The following is an 18,769-nucleotide window of genomic DNA, read 5'->3' as shown; positions in this document are numbered from 1 at the left end:
GTATAAAATAGAACAGTTCCTTTAAGGGCAGCACGAAAGAGTACAAACTCTTTAAGCACACTTGGCTCTACAACATCAGTGGAGAATGCTGCTGAGAAACTAGACATATCTGTGTATTTTCTTATGCTCACATTGTGCATAAAATAATTCATTGAACTCACCCAGTTTGTGGTAAAAGCCAAGATCCTATTTGTCTTCCTAATTACTTGCTGAAATTGCAAGCTAACTTTGTGCTTCCTGTATGAAGACAGCCAGATCCCTCTGACACAGGCATTCATTATTTAAATAGTAGAACACTACTTAAAATAATGTTCTACTCCTCTAACCTTTCCACCACATTTTCCCCATAATATTTCATCTGCCATCTTCCCTCCCCACTCACCTAACCTGTCCGTATCCCTTTGCAGACATTTTTTTGCCCAGAAATTGGATTTCACCTTTCTCTGGTGAACTAAAGCATTGCTGCAGAGAGACGCAATAGATTGCAGATGCAAACTGGAGCAAGAAACAAACAGTTGGATGAACTCAGTGGGTCAGGCGGCATCTGTGGAGGGAAATGAACAATCAGCATTGTAGGTCAAGACCCAACATCTGGACTGAAAGAAGACATTTAAAGCATTGTTGTGGTTAGCACTGACGCTGCAAAAGAAATCATGAAACTGGTCAAAAAGACATTTTGAGATATTGATTTACACCCAGAAAACAGCTTTACAACAGGCCCTGCACAGCTGCTAATGGGACCACACTCACTGTAATGCAGCTGCCGACACTTTGCGTGCAGAGATCACAGAAGGACGTCAGCCCTTAAAGGCACACTCCCCGCAGCAGCCAGATGGCAGCAACACATATTACAGCTGCACCAGAGCAGAGAAGCTGCAAGGGAGAGGAGGACAGCTCCTGGATTTAGTGCCAGCAACACAAGTCCTGGTGCAGGAAATACCAGGGAGGTGGTCTTGAGGGCTGAAGTGGAGAGGACATGGGAAGGGAAGAGGACCAGGACTACTGTTTGAATAAATCTTAGGTGGTAATATCTCCACTCGTATCCTGGAACTTGAGAAACCCTCTTCGTATGTGCATTCAGCTGCTGAGGTTGGAGAGAGCATAGGTACGAGTAGTCAGGGAGGTTGAGGGTTGCCTTTGTTCCTGGGGATCCATCCCTCTGACCAGGGCCAGCCACTGAAAATGGCCAGCAGTGCGGACTCCCTCAGGTGTCAGCTGTGTTCGCCGATCACAGAGAATTCACCGTGAGGAAACTGTACTCATTATCCAAAGAGGCCCTGCATATTGAAGAAGCAGAAACCTTGAGATTCACACCCACTTCTCTGTCACCCAATCCGCCCCGCCACTAGCCCTTGAAAATTGTAACCTCACTGTAATGGTCCACATGATTATAAAATATTTACACATGCCAGAGCTGCCTTATTGTCCTGACAATGGTTACATATGACCCCCATCGTCCAACCCATCCCACCACTTACCCAATTCAACCCCCATTCCTCCAATCCCACCAAACACCGAACCCATCCATTATCCCAGACCTGATTAACTCTGATATCTACCAGCATCTCTCCTGACCCAGTCATTTCCAAAATCCCAGTCTATCACTTTCATGCCATCTGTCCAACCCACCCAATCTCCAATCATCTGCCACCCACCTCAATCCACACATTATCTGCCTGAGTCTCCTGCACCACTCTCCAATCAATAACTCTGCTCTTCCAACATCTGCCCAAATTGCACCCCTCCACACTACGTGCCTGTCCCTTCACGTTCCTGCTGCATCACCACCTATCTTCCTGATCCCATCTTTTCAACATACCCTTTCTCTGCCTAATCCCCCAAATCACCTGCCTGGCTCCCCCTCCAGTGACCTGATCAACACCCCCAGGTAACCTGATCAAAACTCCCTCAGTCACCTGCCCCACAACTCCCTTCAATCACCTCCCAACACCCACTCAAAGTCACTTGCCTGACAACCCCACCCCTCCCTGAGTCGTCTGCTAACCCTCGCTTGGTGATCCTTGCTTGGACTACCATAGAGTCATACGGCATGGAAGCAGGCCATTCGGCCCAACTCCTCCACAATGACCAGTGGGCACCCATCCATATTAATCCCATTTTCCAGCACTTCCCCTCGATGCCTCGGTGACCCTTTACCCTGCTTTCCACCCCTCCACCATCCACCTCCCCAAAACTCTCCATAACCGTCTCTTTCTCAATGGCAGGAGGTCACAGAGGTGAGGACTATCCTACTACACAAAGCACCTTGGGCCTCAAGCTAAGTAGAATATCGGAGGCCCCCTTTCAGTGGGTCATAGGCCTCCTCTACACAAAGCTCACCCTGCCACAGTTTATGGCGTTAAGGACTTGCTTTCTTGGTCCTAGCATGCGGTACCCACATAATCCCTCCACCATCAGATTAAACTTTGCCCCACTCCCCCCTTGTGCTCTGTAATCAAAGGCCACTCCATCAGCAGCTCCACCTCTGACCCAGATCTCTCACCCAAATACCTCAGCATTGCCCTGTCCTCACATGCCTTCTACAACCTTGCAACTATTGTCTTCTAGTGAATTCAACCCTCTGTTCTTGACATTCACCCATTTAACTAAAACCCTCAAGACCAGAGCTCTGTTACTTCTCGTGGCATTTTCAAAGCTGGATCAAACGTCAGTTATTTAACCAAACCTGCAATCACTTCTGTTAACTCTCTGAAAATAATCCTTGAGCTGTCACTCTTCTGCGAGGTGCTCAGCCCTTTACCTAGGTTATTGACTCTCTATGTATGTCATGTATGAATTAGGAGCAAGAGAAGGGCACTCGACTCCCAAGCCTGCTCTGCCTTTAATAAGATCATGGCTTAGGATCCCCTCCCCACTTACTCAACTACCATGTCCCTTTGTGGACCTACATCTACACCATCTATCATTCCCAACTGGCTATCAGCAGAGATGGCAATAAAATGTTGCAGGCATTTGACCACATCCTCTTCTTGGATACATTTTTCCTCTCAATCGCAACCAGTCTTTAAAATGCGGTTTTGTCATTCATAACACTTTGCTTGTTGCCTCCTTCCCTGCTGCCCACTGCAGTACACATTGCATTCTCATCTTCACCCATTCAACCTCGATAACTGAAGCTATCAGACGTGGCTGTCAGTAGTTACTGTGTGGGCAGGGGGCCCCAGGTGTGCCTCAGGATCACAGTTTCTGTTCCATGCCATGACAAAAGACGGTCAGAATAATCACAAGTCTCCCAGTCCCTTTGATCGATCTATAGGGTTTGGGGTAGCGTCTATTTGAATGGCTGCAAGGACCTCACCCCAAAGGCACCCCCTCCTAGAGTGCCCTCTCGCTCACTGGCCCAACCACTGAGGGGACCCGGCTTATTTGTGTTCACTCCCATCCAGGCTGGAGTGACTGCCTTCAGATGCTGCACATATCTTCTCTCTCCCTCTCCCTCTCTCTCTCTCCCTCTCTCTCTCTCCCTCTCCCTCTCCCTCTTGGCTTGCTCTGCCTTGCTTTTGAGGTTGTGGAGCTTGATGACTCGGCCATAACTCGGGTCCCTTCCCGTATATTTTCCCAATATCTTTCTATTCTGATCTACATAACTAATCATCTCATCCCAGAACCAGCCTTCATTACAAAGTAAATTACCGTTATACTTTTAACACTTTAATCACGGCTTGCTGACACGCGTTCTGTGTCTTCTGCATTCACGTTCCCATTCCCCTTTCATTCACAGGTCTGCTTCCATCAGGAGTGGTCAGATGTGAAGCAATAGGCTGGTGGTCATCATTTAGATTCTCTGTAATAACACTGTTAGTGGGTGCACTTGGTCCCTTGGTCTCCCTGTGTGGATGAGAAGAACATAGAACATAGAAAACTACAGCACAGTACAGGCCCTTCGGCCCACAATGTTGTGCTGACATCTTATCCTGCTCTAAGATCTATCTAACCCTTCCCTCCCACATAGCCCCCTATTTCTCTATCATCCATGTGACTACTTAAGAGTCTCTTAAATGTCCCTAATGTATCTGCCCCCACAACCTCTGCCGGCAGTGCGTTCCACGCACCCACCACCCTCTGTGTAAAAAACTTATCCCTGACATCTCCCTTATACCTTCCTCCAATCATCTTAAAATTATGCCCCCTTGCATTAGCCATTGTCGCCCTGGGAAAAGGTCTCTGACTGTCCACTCGATCTATGCCTCTTATCATCTTGTACACCTCTATCAAGTCACCTCTCATTCTCCTTCTCTCCAAAGAGAAAAGCCCTAGCTTGCTCAACCTATCCTCATAAGACATGCTCTCCAATCCAGGCAGCATCCTGGTAAATCTCCTCTGCACCCTCTCTAAAGCTTCCACATCCTTCCTATAATGAGGCGACCAGAACTGAACACAAGAAGGTGAGTCATACTGTTTGACCAGAGTCCACTGTTCCCACTGGCTGCCTCGCCGGGTCTGCACACACACACTGCACCACCCCTGGTCCTATCCACCTGGGAGCGAACCCTGCCTTTTCAGGCAGCTCCCTCACCGTGACTTGGTCACCCGGCTGTGGGAGGGGGACCTTCTCTCCCTCTGGCTCTCTCTGATCAGCAACCTGTTGCTGCTGTTTTGCTCGGCCCCTCAACAGTTTAATCTGGATACAATGGCCCTTTCCATTGCCATATAACCTCACCAAACTGGCTTCAGTAGTTCTTTTCTCAACACTTACATTTTCTGGTATCTCTTATTCTACTGCTGTTCTTTTTAGCCCTGAGATCTGCCCACTCATTTCCTTTCTGCTTCTTACTCTTCCCTTTCTGGTGTGCCATTAATTACTGCTAGCTCTGCAGGCAGCTTCACTGCTTCTAAAGTTTCTTGTCTGTGTTTGGCCCCTACCCCTGGGACCTCCTGACATGATTCACACACACTGCCCTGTCTCCTGTCTCTCTGTGGGCCACGTTGTCTGCTCTGTTGGTTAAGACACAAGAAATTGGCCTTGGTTTATTATTGTCACTTGTACTAAGGTGCAGTGAAACACTTGTCTTCATTACGGATTGTACAGGTCATTACACGGTGCAGTTACATCGAGTTAGTACAGAGTGCATTGAGGTAGTACTGGTAAAAACAATAACAGTACAGAATAAAGTGTCACAGCTACAGAGAAAGTGCAGTGCAGTAAGGTGCAAGGTCACAACAAAGTAGATCGTGAAGTCATAGTCCATCTGATTGTATAAGGGAACCGTTCAATAGTCTTATCACAGTGGGGTAGAAGCTGTCCTTAAGTCTGATGGTGCAGATGCTGGATGTATCTGGAGCAATACACAAAAAAAAGTGCTGGAGGAACTCAACGGGTCGGGCAGCATCTATGGAGGGAAGTAAACAGTCGATGTTTTGGGCCGAGACCCTTCATCAGGGCTGGAAAGGAAGAGGGCAGAAGCCAGAATAAGAAGGTGGGGGGAGGGGGAGGAGCACACGCAGGGCAGGGGACAGGTGAGTCCAAGTGAGAAGGGAAGGTAGGTGCGTGGAGGGGGGGGGAGATGTAATAAGCTGAGAGGTGATAGGTAGAAGAGGCAAAGTGGTGAAGAAGAAGGAATCCGGTAGGAGAGGTCAGTGGACCATGGAATAAAGGATGGGGGAGGGGAGATGGGCAGGTCATCAAGGAGGGGGAAGGGAGCCATGGGAATAAGGGAAGACAAAGGAGTGGGGGGGGGGGGCAGAAAAGTGTATTGCTCTATTGGTTGTGCACATTTGCTGACCATGCCTCATCCATGTAATCTGTCCCTTTCCTGAATCTACGATAGCACCTGCCTTACTCAGTGTGTCTATTCCCAGGACAGTACCCTCCTTGTTTGGACATACTACAGGAAGCAGCAGTCCCTCTATCTCGAGTACCTGAGGTTCACTTCTCTCAGCTCTCACTGTTTCCCCTCCTGCTGTGGTAATATAAATAACCTCTCCAGCCGTGGGCAAGAGTAGGTCAATTATTGATGAAAAACACGATGATGCTGGAGGAGCTCAGCAGGCTGATGCTGCCTGGCCTGCTGAGCTCCTCCAGCATCGTTGTGTTTTTCATCTAGATCCCAGCATCTGCAGTCCTTTGTTTCTCTAGGTCAGTTATTGATACTGATGACCCTGTGTCCATTAACATATCAAATTGCTGGCTCCCTAATAAACCTCTCATGCACATCCATGGGTGACTGGTACTGGCAATCGAGGCTGTCACCAGCCGTTTGTCTGACCTGGATGCGGTCCTCACCAGCTCTATGATCGGGTTGGCAGTCGATTTGGGCAGAGAGGGTGCTGCTGTGGTTCCTGCCTGTTTCGGTAGCTGACTCTCACGCCTTATTGGGACACTGCCTCTGACCACAACCTGAGAGGCCACAGCTATAACACATCATCTTCTTTACTCTTCTATGTCTAAGCCTGCATTCCCTCGCTAAGTGTCCCGATTGCTGGCACACAAAACCTCTGTTTTCTCGCAGCTGCTACATTCACTACAGCCACCTTATGCCCTTTCTTCCCTCTCCTCTGGTCTACCTCCCCAGCCCATGATACTATTGTGGGGTAGGTCGATCCCACAGCGATCCCCAAGTCTAAAACCTCCTGGTGGGCTGAACTCAGCCCTTCCTTCAACATTTTCAGGAAGACTGGATCATCCCTCTCTGGATTGCCCAGTCCTCATATGCCTGATATTTACGCTCTGCATAATCCCTGGCATGTTCATCAGCTCTCTGACCCCCTGACATTCTCATTCCCCAGTTACTCTCACCTCCCCCTAGTCGCTGCCTCACGTTCCCCTTAAAGTTCCGATATCTCTCCTTGTTACTGGCACTCCCACTGGTCACCCATGTACCAACCCGCACCCCCGGGCCATACAGTCCCACATATTCCTTGGGTATTTGGCCTTGACCGACACATGTATACCTTTGGGGTGCGTCCGGTGAATCTCAATCACCTCTTCGAGCTTGTGCCAGAATTCTGCATTTCCACAAGCAACTTTAAGTGAGGGCTGCTCTGACAAATTTCTTTGCTCCTCCCCGGGGGTGAAGGGTTTGTGAATTGTAGTAATCAGTGTCAGGGGCTGGCTGGGGTCATCAGGGTTCTGGGCCTGTCGTTGTCTGACCCCAATAGGTGCCATCCCTACAGGCAAGGCTGGGTATAACCTCTCCTGTTTGCTGGCACCTTCCCACTTGTCAACTTTACAGGCCAGTACCTCCCAATCTACCGCTTTACCTTCCTCTTTGGCCGTTCCCATGACTGGTCCCCAGTGAGCACCCACCTGCTGGTCCTTTTCCCATTTTCCCAGGTCCCTGAATAATTGGTCCTTACACTGTTCTAATTCCTCCATCTGCTTCTTGTCCCTCTCTCTCTTTGTGCATGCTCTAACTGTTCCTTACATCCATCCCCCTCTACCTGCATCCCGTCTAACTCTTCTCTGTACGTGTCCCTTTCTTTTTGCAGTTCTTTGATTTGTGCACTCTGCGCCTCTTGCTGTGCCTGACACTTGATTCTCTCCTGCAAGTATTTCCATGCTAATTCCAGGACCAAACAGCAGGCAAGGAAGGGCAAGAAATAAAAGTGAACATCCATGAGTTCTCCCCTTTGTATCATTGCAAAGGTTTTCTCCCACACACACACACACACAAACACACTCATATACACAAGTGTACTACTGTACAGTCTTCTGAATGAGAATATATGCCCCCCTCTGCTGTCCCCAATGGTCAGTAACCACCTTTCGCAACTGATGGCCCTGTCTCACCAAACTACCCAGTGCTGTCTGATGGCTGGTCCCTTACACACACACACACACACACACACACACACACACACACACAAAACACGGACACACACACAACACACACACACACAACACAGACACACACACACAACACAGACACAAAAACACACACACACACACACACATACACACACACACAAAGACACACACACACACACCACTTTTATATCTACCAGTTCAGCTCTCCGCCGTGTTCTGATACTTTGTGTTCCCGTGGTCGTTGATCTGAACAGATCTAAGGATGGGTGCTACTCTAAAAATTACACACCCCTTTAGAATGCTGAGGTTGCTGGTCACGTATCAAGTCACGAACGTATCCCGGGTGAACCCCAAATGTTGTGACTGACTAAACTGAGCAACGCGGAAGCTGCAGCTGGGAGGAATAGAAGTCTTTATTCTCACAGCAGATCTTCTGGAGAGAAAGTCTAAGAGAATCTCATTCTTCTGACACAATGTTTTTATACTGTTTAAACACAAAGATACAAATAAACTATTAACTACAGTTTCAGAGTCTTTAATCCCCAACTTAACTTTAACATCTTTAATATAGTCAGGTAACTTTGCAGAGTTACATATTTACAATGGGAGCACATCCCAACCAGCAGAACCCCTTTGAATATTCAGTACTGGTGTCTGTTCCGAAAGCCTCTGAGCACAAACTCTGGACACCCGAAATATACCCCTTTTGTCACTGTGTTGAGGGACGGCTCCCTGAATATACAACTAGCCAGAATATTAAGTGACAAAACAGACCTGTCCTGAACTGTGCATTAAGTGGCAGGGGAGTACCTTTAACAATGTGCTAAGACAGGAGATGGCCACTTCATGCCTTCCCCGATCTCATCCTGAAGTTTTCAATGACCACCAATTAAAATGAACAGTCATCTATTGCTTTCCCCTGCATAGTTTCAATGGGACAGTATCAGAATGTCCCACACCCAATGACTGGTTTCAATGACCCCAAAGCATCAGTTAAAGTTAAATTGTGAACAGATTTTATTTCCTGAAGACTATTTCTCATTTTAATTAATCCATAATTATGCTATCCATAATTTCATAACTCCAGAATAATCCCTAACAGTCTGTAGGTCACACATTCAGGGTGCAGTGAGGCACTTCACCTGATCAGCTAAAATAAGGTCAGGTTGGACAACCCATCCCACAGAAGAACTTGTCCTTGGACTGACCTCTGCAGCCGTAAATACTGCTGTGTATTTGTTAAGTCACTGGACAGCAGCCAGAGTTCTGGACCATTAATCCAGAGGTACGACTTCCAAACTCACCATGGCAACTGAGGAATTTAAACTTAAATAGTGAAATGAAATCCGGAATTTTTGAAATAGAGCTCATCTCAGTAACAGCAAACATGAAACTAACATTGTAAAAACACATCTGGTTCACTAACGTCCTTCAGACAAGTAAATCTACAAACAATACACAGTCTGGCCGATACAGAAAGACAGAAAATAGCAGGAGTAGGCCACTTGGCCTTTGGAGCCTGTCCGCTATTCAATACAAACGTGTTGATTCTCTATTTCAACACCCTATTCTGGTACTCTCCCTTGATGCTTTTTGTGTCAAGAATCTATCTACTTCCTCCTTAAATATATTCAGCAGCATGGCCTCTGCTGCCTTCTGTGGTAGAGAATTCCCCAAGTTTGCCATCCTCAGTGAAGAAGCATCCCCTCATTTCACTCCATATCCCAATCCATTGACCCGTCCTGCTGGTCACTGCACCCAGCCTGTCTAGCCCTCTCATTCTTCTAAATTCTCATGAATACAGGCCCAGTTGACCCGATCTTCGGCGTACATTGGTCCTGTCGTCCCAGGGTTCAGTTTGGTGAACCTTTGCTGTGCTTCTTCCATGGAGAGTATATCATTCTCTCTTCTCTCCTCTCCAATCAGGCAGAAGGTACAGGAGCCTGAGGGCACGTACCACCAGGCTCAAGGACAGCTTCTATCCCACTGTGTTAAGACTATTGAACTTATATGATGAGATGGACTCTTGACCTCACAATTTACCTTGGTATGACCTTGGACCTTATTGTCTACCTGCACTGCACTTCCCTGTAGCTGTGACACTTTACTCTGTATTCTGTTATTGTTTTTACCTGTACTACCTCAATGCACTGTGTACTAACTCAATGTACCTGCACTGTGTGATGAATTGATCTGTACAAATGGTACGCAAGACAAGTTTTTCACTGTACCTCTGTACAAGTGACAATAATAAACCAATACCAATACCTTTCATGGGTAAGAAGACCAATACTTGTTGTTATCTACATTGAGATCCTTTACAACATTTGGGAGCTAAAGGAGGGGAGGAGGATGAAGACGTCTACCTGTCTGGTCAGGACAATAACACAACTATAGAGGATTCTGGCTCACCTCCCCAGAGACCCAGGGGATGATGCTTTAACTGTCCCGTACGGTGCGCCACCCTCCCTTCCTCACTAAAACAACATTAACATCAGGCTTTGTGTCACTGGACTACTATTGTAGAGAATTACAATGATGTGGAGCACACAGAAGTGGGCCACACAGAGGCTCACAGGTCGAGGTGAGGAAGTAAAGGATTAATAAACTATAACTGTATTCATATCTTATAACCGATGAGAACTGTGGCTACACAAAATACTGATTAAAAAGGTGGTTGGCTGACCAGAGCAGCAAAACCGCTTTTTCTGGGCTGGGTGCTGAGTGATAATTTAAATTTTAAATTTTTAAATTTAAATTTTTTTTATATTTTATTTACAGCGTGGTAACAGGCCCTTCCAGCCCAACGAGTCCGCGCTGCCCATTTTAAACCCATATTAATCTTTGGAATGTGGGAGGAAACCGGAGCACCTGGAGGAAACCCACGCAGACACGGGGAGAACATACAAACTCCTTACAGACAACAACGGGAATCGAACCCCGATCGCTGGCGCTGTAATAGTGTCGTGCTAAGTGCCATGCTACCGTGCCGCCCATTGCTGTGACTGGGACTTAACTGGCTTGCAATCAAGTTAAACTATAAGGATGATGGTTGCACTTAACAGGAAATGGGAAGGCTGTCCCAAACAATGAGTGTGATACCTGTCTTTGTGTCTCTTGATTGCAAACCAATTAACTGAACCTTGGGTGCGATGCTGTTCTTTGTTTCTCTGCAGTTGTCATTTGTTTCTTTGCTGCTCAAGCCAGAACCGTGGTGCCTGGCTCATTAAAGTGTGCGTGACAATGTTTGTATAAATTACTGTCTGCCCCCTCTGTAGCTCAGAGAACTCCGCTGCGGACTCGCCCTGAGAGTAAGGACGTTTCTCCCTAGTGATACATTGCTAAATAAATGCGTTTGAATTAATCTGTGGCACTGTGTGATTTTACAGCAGACAGAAGTGGGACTTCAAAATCGAGTTAACAGAGGGAGAGTCCCTGTCCTGAGGGTTTTGAACTCAGCCACATTCAAATCTGGTTCTAAAAAGTCTAAGATTGGGTCAGTGGGATGGGGATAAGGGGAGGGTGACATGAAAATGAGAGGGAAAGTAGATGGGGGAACAGAATGAATCATCGATGGGATTGGGCAAAGATAGAGACAGGGTGTACTGTGGTCGAGGTGGGATGGTGGTGGTGATCCTGGAAGCATGGACTGTTATGGTGTGGGGGTGGTGATGGTTATGGTGGCTGGAGTGTGGTCATGGAGTGCAAGATGGTGGTCAAGGGGGTTGGAGTGTGTCATGGAGTGTGGTCATGGAGTGTGGTCCTGGAGTGCAAGATGGTGGTCAAGGGGATTGTAATATGGTCATGGAGTGTGGTTATGGAGTGCAAAATGGTGGTCAAGGGGGTTGGAGCATGGTCATTGTGGCAGCCCCTCCCCTTGTGCCATTTTTTGAACTACAACCCCCCCTCTCCATTCCTCCTACCCCCAGCCCCCACTCCACTGAAAGAACTCGGGTAAACATTAATAAGGAATTAGTGAGGGGGATGCAAAAATCCCTGCAATTACGTAGCAGCTTTCAAAATTTCATTAAGTATGAAAGCTTCTACATTGAGCGCACTGTTATAATGCAGAAAACTTGTCCAAAATGTTTTAATGATTTGCCTGACATCAGTAGCTAATATTCCATGTCCTAGAAACCAATGAGGATGAGAAACTTGCAGAGTCGACCCTGAAGTGGAGTGACTACATTTTATTTTTAGCCTCTTTGTTACCTTATACAACTTTCATTAACCTTAATGCACAGGCCTTCATATAGAGACATTCAAAAATCACTTCTCGACTTGGTCCCCCTCTAGAAGGATTAAAGTGGTCCATTACTCATGCACTCACTGTGCAAAGCCAAAAATAACCCAATGGCAAGAATCATAGCTATGCTATTCACAGAAGCACCAGTCAGTCAAAATCCCAGATACCCCATGGTGCAGACTGTGGCTGCTGTATGGTGGCATTGATGGGGAATTCTGAGCAGCAAAATCCAAGCAATTGATTGAGCTGTGTACAGAAGCTTAGCCTTAAACCTTTAATTGCCACATATATCTTTTCAATTGTGTTTGAGGGAGAATACTCTACAGAAAACTAAAATAAAACAGTTTTCATGTCTATTGAAGTATTCTTAACTGATAGTGGCTTGTAAGGAGGCACCAGTTGCTTTCGTGAAATGTCGTGCTGTGCTAAGGTACTGATTCCAACACAATACTTGGCTTATGATAGCACAGCTCTCCATGTAGTAAGCCAGTAGGAGGTGGAGTTACAATTGACTAAAGCTGCACATGGGCCTCCTCACATTCAGCTCAACCTCATTGCTGCTCAAGTTACAGAACACACAAGCAGGAAGAGAAAACAATTTGTGGGCACTAACCTTTCAGAACGTTGTTCTTTTTAAAAGTCTACTCCCAGCATATATGGCGACAAGGGGGTCTTGGTAAAACTAAACGCAATGAGGATCGGGGCAAAATACTCCAATGGGGAAAGTCAAATATGGCACAGAAGTCGTTGTGCTTGTTGGATGTCAGTCAACCCAGCCCCAGAACATCACTGCAAGTATTTCTTGGGGCAGTAACCTGGGCCAACTATCTTCAGCTGCTCCATCAATGACCTTCCTTACAAGTAAGGTCAGGGGTGGAGAAATCCAGCGATGACTGATCAATATTCAATTCCGTTCACGACTCCTCAGAAAATGAATTACTTCATGCCTGGATGCAGTAAGACGTAGACAACATTGGGCACATGTGGTAAATGGCAAATACATTCATGCCACATGTGCCAGGCAATGACCACCGCCAGCAAGAAGGAATCCAACTATCTACCCTTGACATACAATGGCATTACCACCATCAATATACTGGGATCACCACTGACCAGAAAGTCACCTGCACAACCCATATAAATACTCCTGCTACAAGAGCAGATCAGCTACTGGAAATCCTGCAGCATGTGACTCACCTCCTGACTCCACAAAGCACTATCTATGAAGTACAGATCATAAGCGTGATAGAATACTCACCACTTACATGAAAGAATGCAGTTCAACACTTGAGAAGCTTGACAATGTACAGGGCAGAGCAGTCCACTTGATTACTATCCCATCCATCATTTTAAACTTTCATTACCATGACCCTGGCACCATGAGTGTAGTGTGTACCATTTACAAACCTCACTGCAGTTCCCGGCTAAGCTACTTTAACGACATCTTCTAAAACCATGACCTCCATCACTGAGAAGAACACAGAGAGCGTATTATCATCTGCAGGCTCTCCAACAAGACACACACACTATCTTACTTAGAATATATCTTGCTGTACTTTTATTATCATCTGGCTCCAAATCCTGGAAATTAGATAAGATATCTTTATTAGTCGCATGTACATCAAAACACTCAGTGAAATACATCTTCTGCGTAGAGTGTTCTTGGCTCAGCCTGCAAATGTCACCACGCTTCCGACGCCAACATAGCATGTCCACAACTTCCTCACCCGTATGTCTTTGGAACGTGGGAGGAAACCGGAGTACCCAAAGGAAACCCATACAGACATGAGGAGAACATACAAACTCCTTGCAGACAGTGACCGGAATTGAACCCGGGTCACTGGCGCTGTAATAGCGTTACGCTAACCGCTACACTACCGTGCCTGCTACTTTACAGTAACTGCAAGTACCATCAAAAGGAGGACTGCAGTGCTTCAAAAAGATGGCTTATCAATGACCACCAGGGCAAGAACTACTAATCTTGCAAGCAATGCCCACATCCTGAAAAATGAACTTAGATAGAAGAATGTTTCACAAATCTTCTGGAGGGAATTGAGAGGAGGGGCAATGAAACACATTGTTGATTGAATACTATATCATTCAAAAACCAAAATGTTACACTTGGCTCTTCCTGTCTATGTTGAAATTTCTGCTCTGGTTGAGTTTACAAAAAGATCGCAACATCAGTTGTGACAATCGTCATTTTATTTGGTAGGTTAATTGGCAACTGTAAATTACCCCTTAGTGCCAGTTAAAATCAAAACAAAAGTTAAAGGAGTCTTGATAGACATGTGTGAAAGAGAGTAAGTTATAGGGGTACAGGGAAATAAGGAGAGAAGTGGGACTGGTGGAATTGGTCCCTTGGTAACCAGCATAAATCTGATGGATCAAATGTTTTTTTTCTGTGACAATGTAAGTATAATATCTTATATTCAGAATGCAATTTTTTAAAAATATTGATGGTTTATACTAATCAAAAGTGATAAATAAATATTAGCATAGATTCCGGTAACAGATGTACTTTGGCTTGGGAGTCAGGTGTCTGCTCCTTTTTCTCTAGGGATGTTCTACTAATAGTCTATGCATCAGCTATAGGATTCTTTATGACTGACTGTGGAAGGATGAAGCTTAAATCTCAAAACACTCTAAGTACAAATGTGCACTGGGAGTGAAACCTTTTAGGTAAATGGGTTTTTAATTTTCACTTTTGGATTCATGAATCCACAGATTTTTAGTAGTGCATTAGTGCAGTGAGAATGGTTCTGAACACTAGTTCCACCATATTAAATGTACCCATTGTAATAACATCATGTGAAGAACTGTAGTTGAAGTAAACTGGATGGAGATGTTTCCTGGGCAGAAGACTTCTCTTTAATATATAAATGCACGGAATTTATACCAACTGGCTCAGTGTTTATATTCAACAGTCTCCTCCCATTTTAGTTCCTGTGTTTATCTATCTTCCCCATTAATGCACCTAAGCTATATGCCTCAAACATACCTTGTGGTATCAAGTTCCACATTCTAAATGCACATTGGTTAGAGATGTTTCTCCCAAATTCAAGAGAACATAGGAACTGGCCATTAGGATCCCTCAAGCCTGTCCCACATCACCACTAGACCTCTACCTCAGCCCAATTCTTTTACCAACTCCTCAAAATTCTTTATTTCTTTAGTGTCTAGGGATTTCAGCCTTGAATATTTCCATGACTGAGCAGCCAAAGTCCTCTGATGAACAGAATTCCGAAATGTGCAACCTTTGGTAAAAAGGAGTATCTCACTTTAGCTCCACTTATCCTGAGGCTGTGCTCCCTAGTTCTAATTCTATCATGTTATAGTTGAATGAAATACTAGCTAGAACACTGGGTGTTTCTGGCCACCACACTACAGGAAGGATGTGATAACATTGGCAGAGTGCAGGGGAGATTTATGATGTGTTGCCAGGTTGGAGAATTATAGTCATGAGGAGAGACCAATTAGGTGGGAGTTATTTTCTTTGGAACAGAGATGAGATTTAATTAAGGTGTGTAAACTTACAAAAGGCCCAGACAAGGTGAACTGGAATGACCCACTTCCCTACAGAATTGTCAACAACAGGGGGGATATAGAACTGTTAATTGGTAGAAGGAGGGAAGTTGAGGAAAAAACACACCCCAAAAGTTGTGGGGTTTTGTAACCTGCTGTCTGAGAGAGCGTTGGAGGCAGAAATCCACTTCAGATTTAAAATGTTCCTGGTCCAGCATCTGAAGAATTTTAACCTGCAAGGCCACGGACTGAACCTAAATAACTCCATTTTATGTTGCATAGAGATGAGCCAGATGGCTGCCTTCTGTGTTGCAAATTTCTGACTCTTAAGACCTCCAGCCAGAGGAATCAGTCACTCAATATCTCCCCTCACTTCTCCCTCTTTTAAACTCCAGTGAGTACCGCAAAACCCTGATAATCCGCGATCCAAATATTTGGAAAATATGATGATTCAGCTTATGGTTTACCAGGTGATGTTTCCCTTGTTCCAGTGAAAGTCACTGGGGTCCTGGTTCCCTTAAACTCATCAGGACCTATTTTCCTGTGCCCCCTTTAAACTTACTTGGTTCACTAGAAAAATTATTATAATACTATGTAACATCTAAAAATAAGTGAATGAAGAGTGTGGATGTAGATACTTCCAATGCTGGGATCAATGACATTCAGGCATGGACTGATGTGTAGCAAACAACAATCACACCAATGAAAAACTTACTTGCAGCAGCATCACAGCCACATAGCATCCTATCTTAATAGGAAATAGATCCAGTAGTCTGGAAAATCTTCCAATCCAGCACTAAAGTGGCCCGCACCCCAATTTATCATCGTTATGGACCAATCCTCCCCAATCTTGCATCACAGGGTGACCCTCATCCCTGGGTTCAACACTGAAAATCTATCTAGTGAATCCACATAGCACTGCTATGTTTCCTAAGGTACTGAGATCAAAAACAGCACACAGTTCTCTACATGAGGTCTCACCAAAGTCCTGTACAATCTCAGCAAAAATCTCCTTAATTTTGTACTCCCAAAGTCCACCTGGCACTGTCTTACTAGATAAGCAAGTATCTTTTCAATGAAGCAAAAAAAACCTCACAATTAATTATGAGAATTGTAAAGTTCCATCCACCTTGAGGGAGGAAGAATCAGACATTGGGTGAATGATAGTTCAGAACTACTGACCAATTCAAGCCTGGATCCTCTACCTAAGTGGAGTGGAGATGGCGGGGAAGAGGGTGATCAGAATTTTGGAAGGCAAACCTTGTCCTTTAAACTCAGCACAAACAATCATAGGTCAGGAAGTGAAACTGCAGAGAAGTAGAGTTAATCTCAAAGTCAAAGTTGAGTTTATTGTCATGTGCACAAGTACATGTATGTACAGATGCAATGAAAAACCTACTGGGAGCAGCATCACAGCCACATAGCATCAGATACACAATATTCACAAGAAAAACATAAATTAAGTATAAATTGCACACAACTTTTACAAGAAAGAACACAATTAGAACAAAAAGAAACAAAGTCCATTGTAGTGCAAAGTGGTCATAGTGTTGCTATACTGAGGTAGTGATTAGGGTTGTGCAGGTTGGTTCAAGAACTGAATGCCGAAGAGAAGTAGCTGGTGATGTGGGACTTCAGGCTTCTGTACCTCCTGCCTGATGGTAGCTGTAAGAAGGTGGCATGGCCCAGATGGTGGGGATCTTTGATGATGGATATTGCCTTCCTGAGGCAGTGCCTCCTGTAGATACTTCCAATGCTGGGGTCAATGACATTCAGGCATGGACTGATGAGTAGCAAATAACAATCACACCAAAAAAGTGCCAGGCAATGACCATCTCCAACAAGAGAAAGCGTAACTACCCCCCCTTGATGCTCAATGGGACACCATCACCCAGTCCTGCTTCATCAATATCTTGGAGGTCACCACTGATTAGTACTCACCGGACCAACCACATTCAATCCAATCAACAATACAAGTTACATCTACAAAAAATTCCCGTAAATTTGTCAAGCATGATCTCCCTTTCATAAATCCTCGATGACATTAACCAACCCTGTCACTGGTTTTTGAATGCTCTGCTGTTACATCTTTAATCGTGCACTCTGGAATTTTTATCACTATTTATGCCGGAATAACCAGCCTGGCATTCTGTTTTCTCCTCCCCACCTTTCTTAAACAGTGGGGTCACATTAGCTAATGGCAATTCATAGGAACAGATCCAGCATCCAAAGTATGTTGGAAAATGCATCCACTAGTTCTAGGACTCCTTCCTTATGTACTCTGGGATGCAGACTATCAGAGCAGGTCAGAAATGGTTATCCTGCAATGAGTGACTCACCTCTTCAAATCTCAAGGCTTTTCCACCAAATACAAGGCACAAGAGCACGATGGAATATTCCTCATTTGCCTGGACAAAGTGCAGTGTCAACAACTGTCATTTGGCTTGATACCATCAAGGATAATGCAAGCTGCTTAATCAGCATGGCAGCTTAGTGGTTAGAGTAACGCTACTACAGCGCCAGCGACCCGGGTTCAATTCCGGCTGCTGTCTGTAAGGAGTTTGTACGTTCTCCCTGTGTGTCTGCGTGGGTTTCCTCCGGGTGCTCCAGTTTCCTCCCACATTCCAAAGACGTACGAGTTAGGAAGTTGTGGGTGTGCTATGTTGGCGCCAGAAGCGTGGCGACCCTTGCGGGCTGCCCCCAGAACACTAAACAAAAGATGCATTTCACCGTGTGTTTCGATGTACATGTGACTAAAAAAGAAATCTTATCTTATCTTATAACCAAACTAAACATTCATTGCCTACGCCATAGTTGCACTATGTACCAGCTTAAAAAAGTGCACTGCAGTTACTTGGCCAGGTTACTCCGACAGTATCTCCCAAAGCAATGACCAGCAAGGGCAGCAGGTAAAAGTGGAAACCTTACTTATGGTGGTTCCAGTGGATCAGAAATGGCAAGTATTTAAGGAGTGCGTGGATGAACTTCAACAATTCCTGTCTGGCACAAAAGTAAAAGAGTGGCTCAACCGTGGGTAACAAAGGAAATCAGGGATAGCATTACAACCAAGGAGGAGACATAGAAATTGGTTCAAAAAGCAGCAAACTTGGAGACAGGAAATGGGTCTAGATATAGTGGATACATTGGTGGTTATTTTCCAAATGCCCTTAGACTTTGGATCTGTTCCTACGAATACCCAATAGCTAATGTTACCCCAATGGAGAGAAAAA

Source organism: Pristis pectinata, chromosome 21 (genome assembly GCF_009764475.1).
Source record: "Pristis pectinata isolate sPriPec2 chromosome 21, sPriPec2.1.pri, whole genome shotgun sequence".
In the NCBI taxonomy this organism is placed as follows: Eukaryota; Metazoa; Chordata; class Chondrichthyes; order Rhinopristiformes; family Pristidae; genus Pristis; species Pristis pectinata.
The sequence above is the reverse complement of the archived record's forward strand: the minus strand, read 5'-3'. Positions refer to the sequence as shown.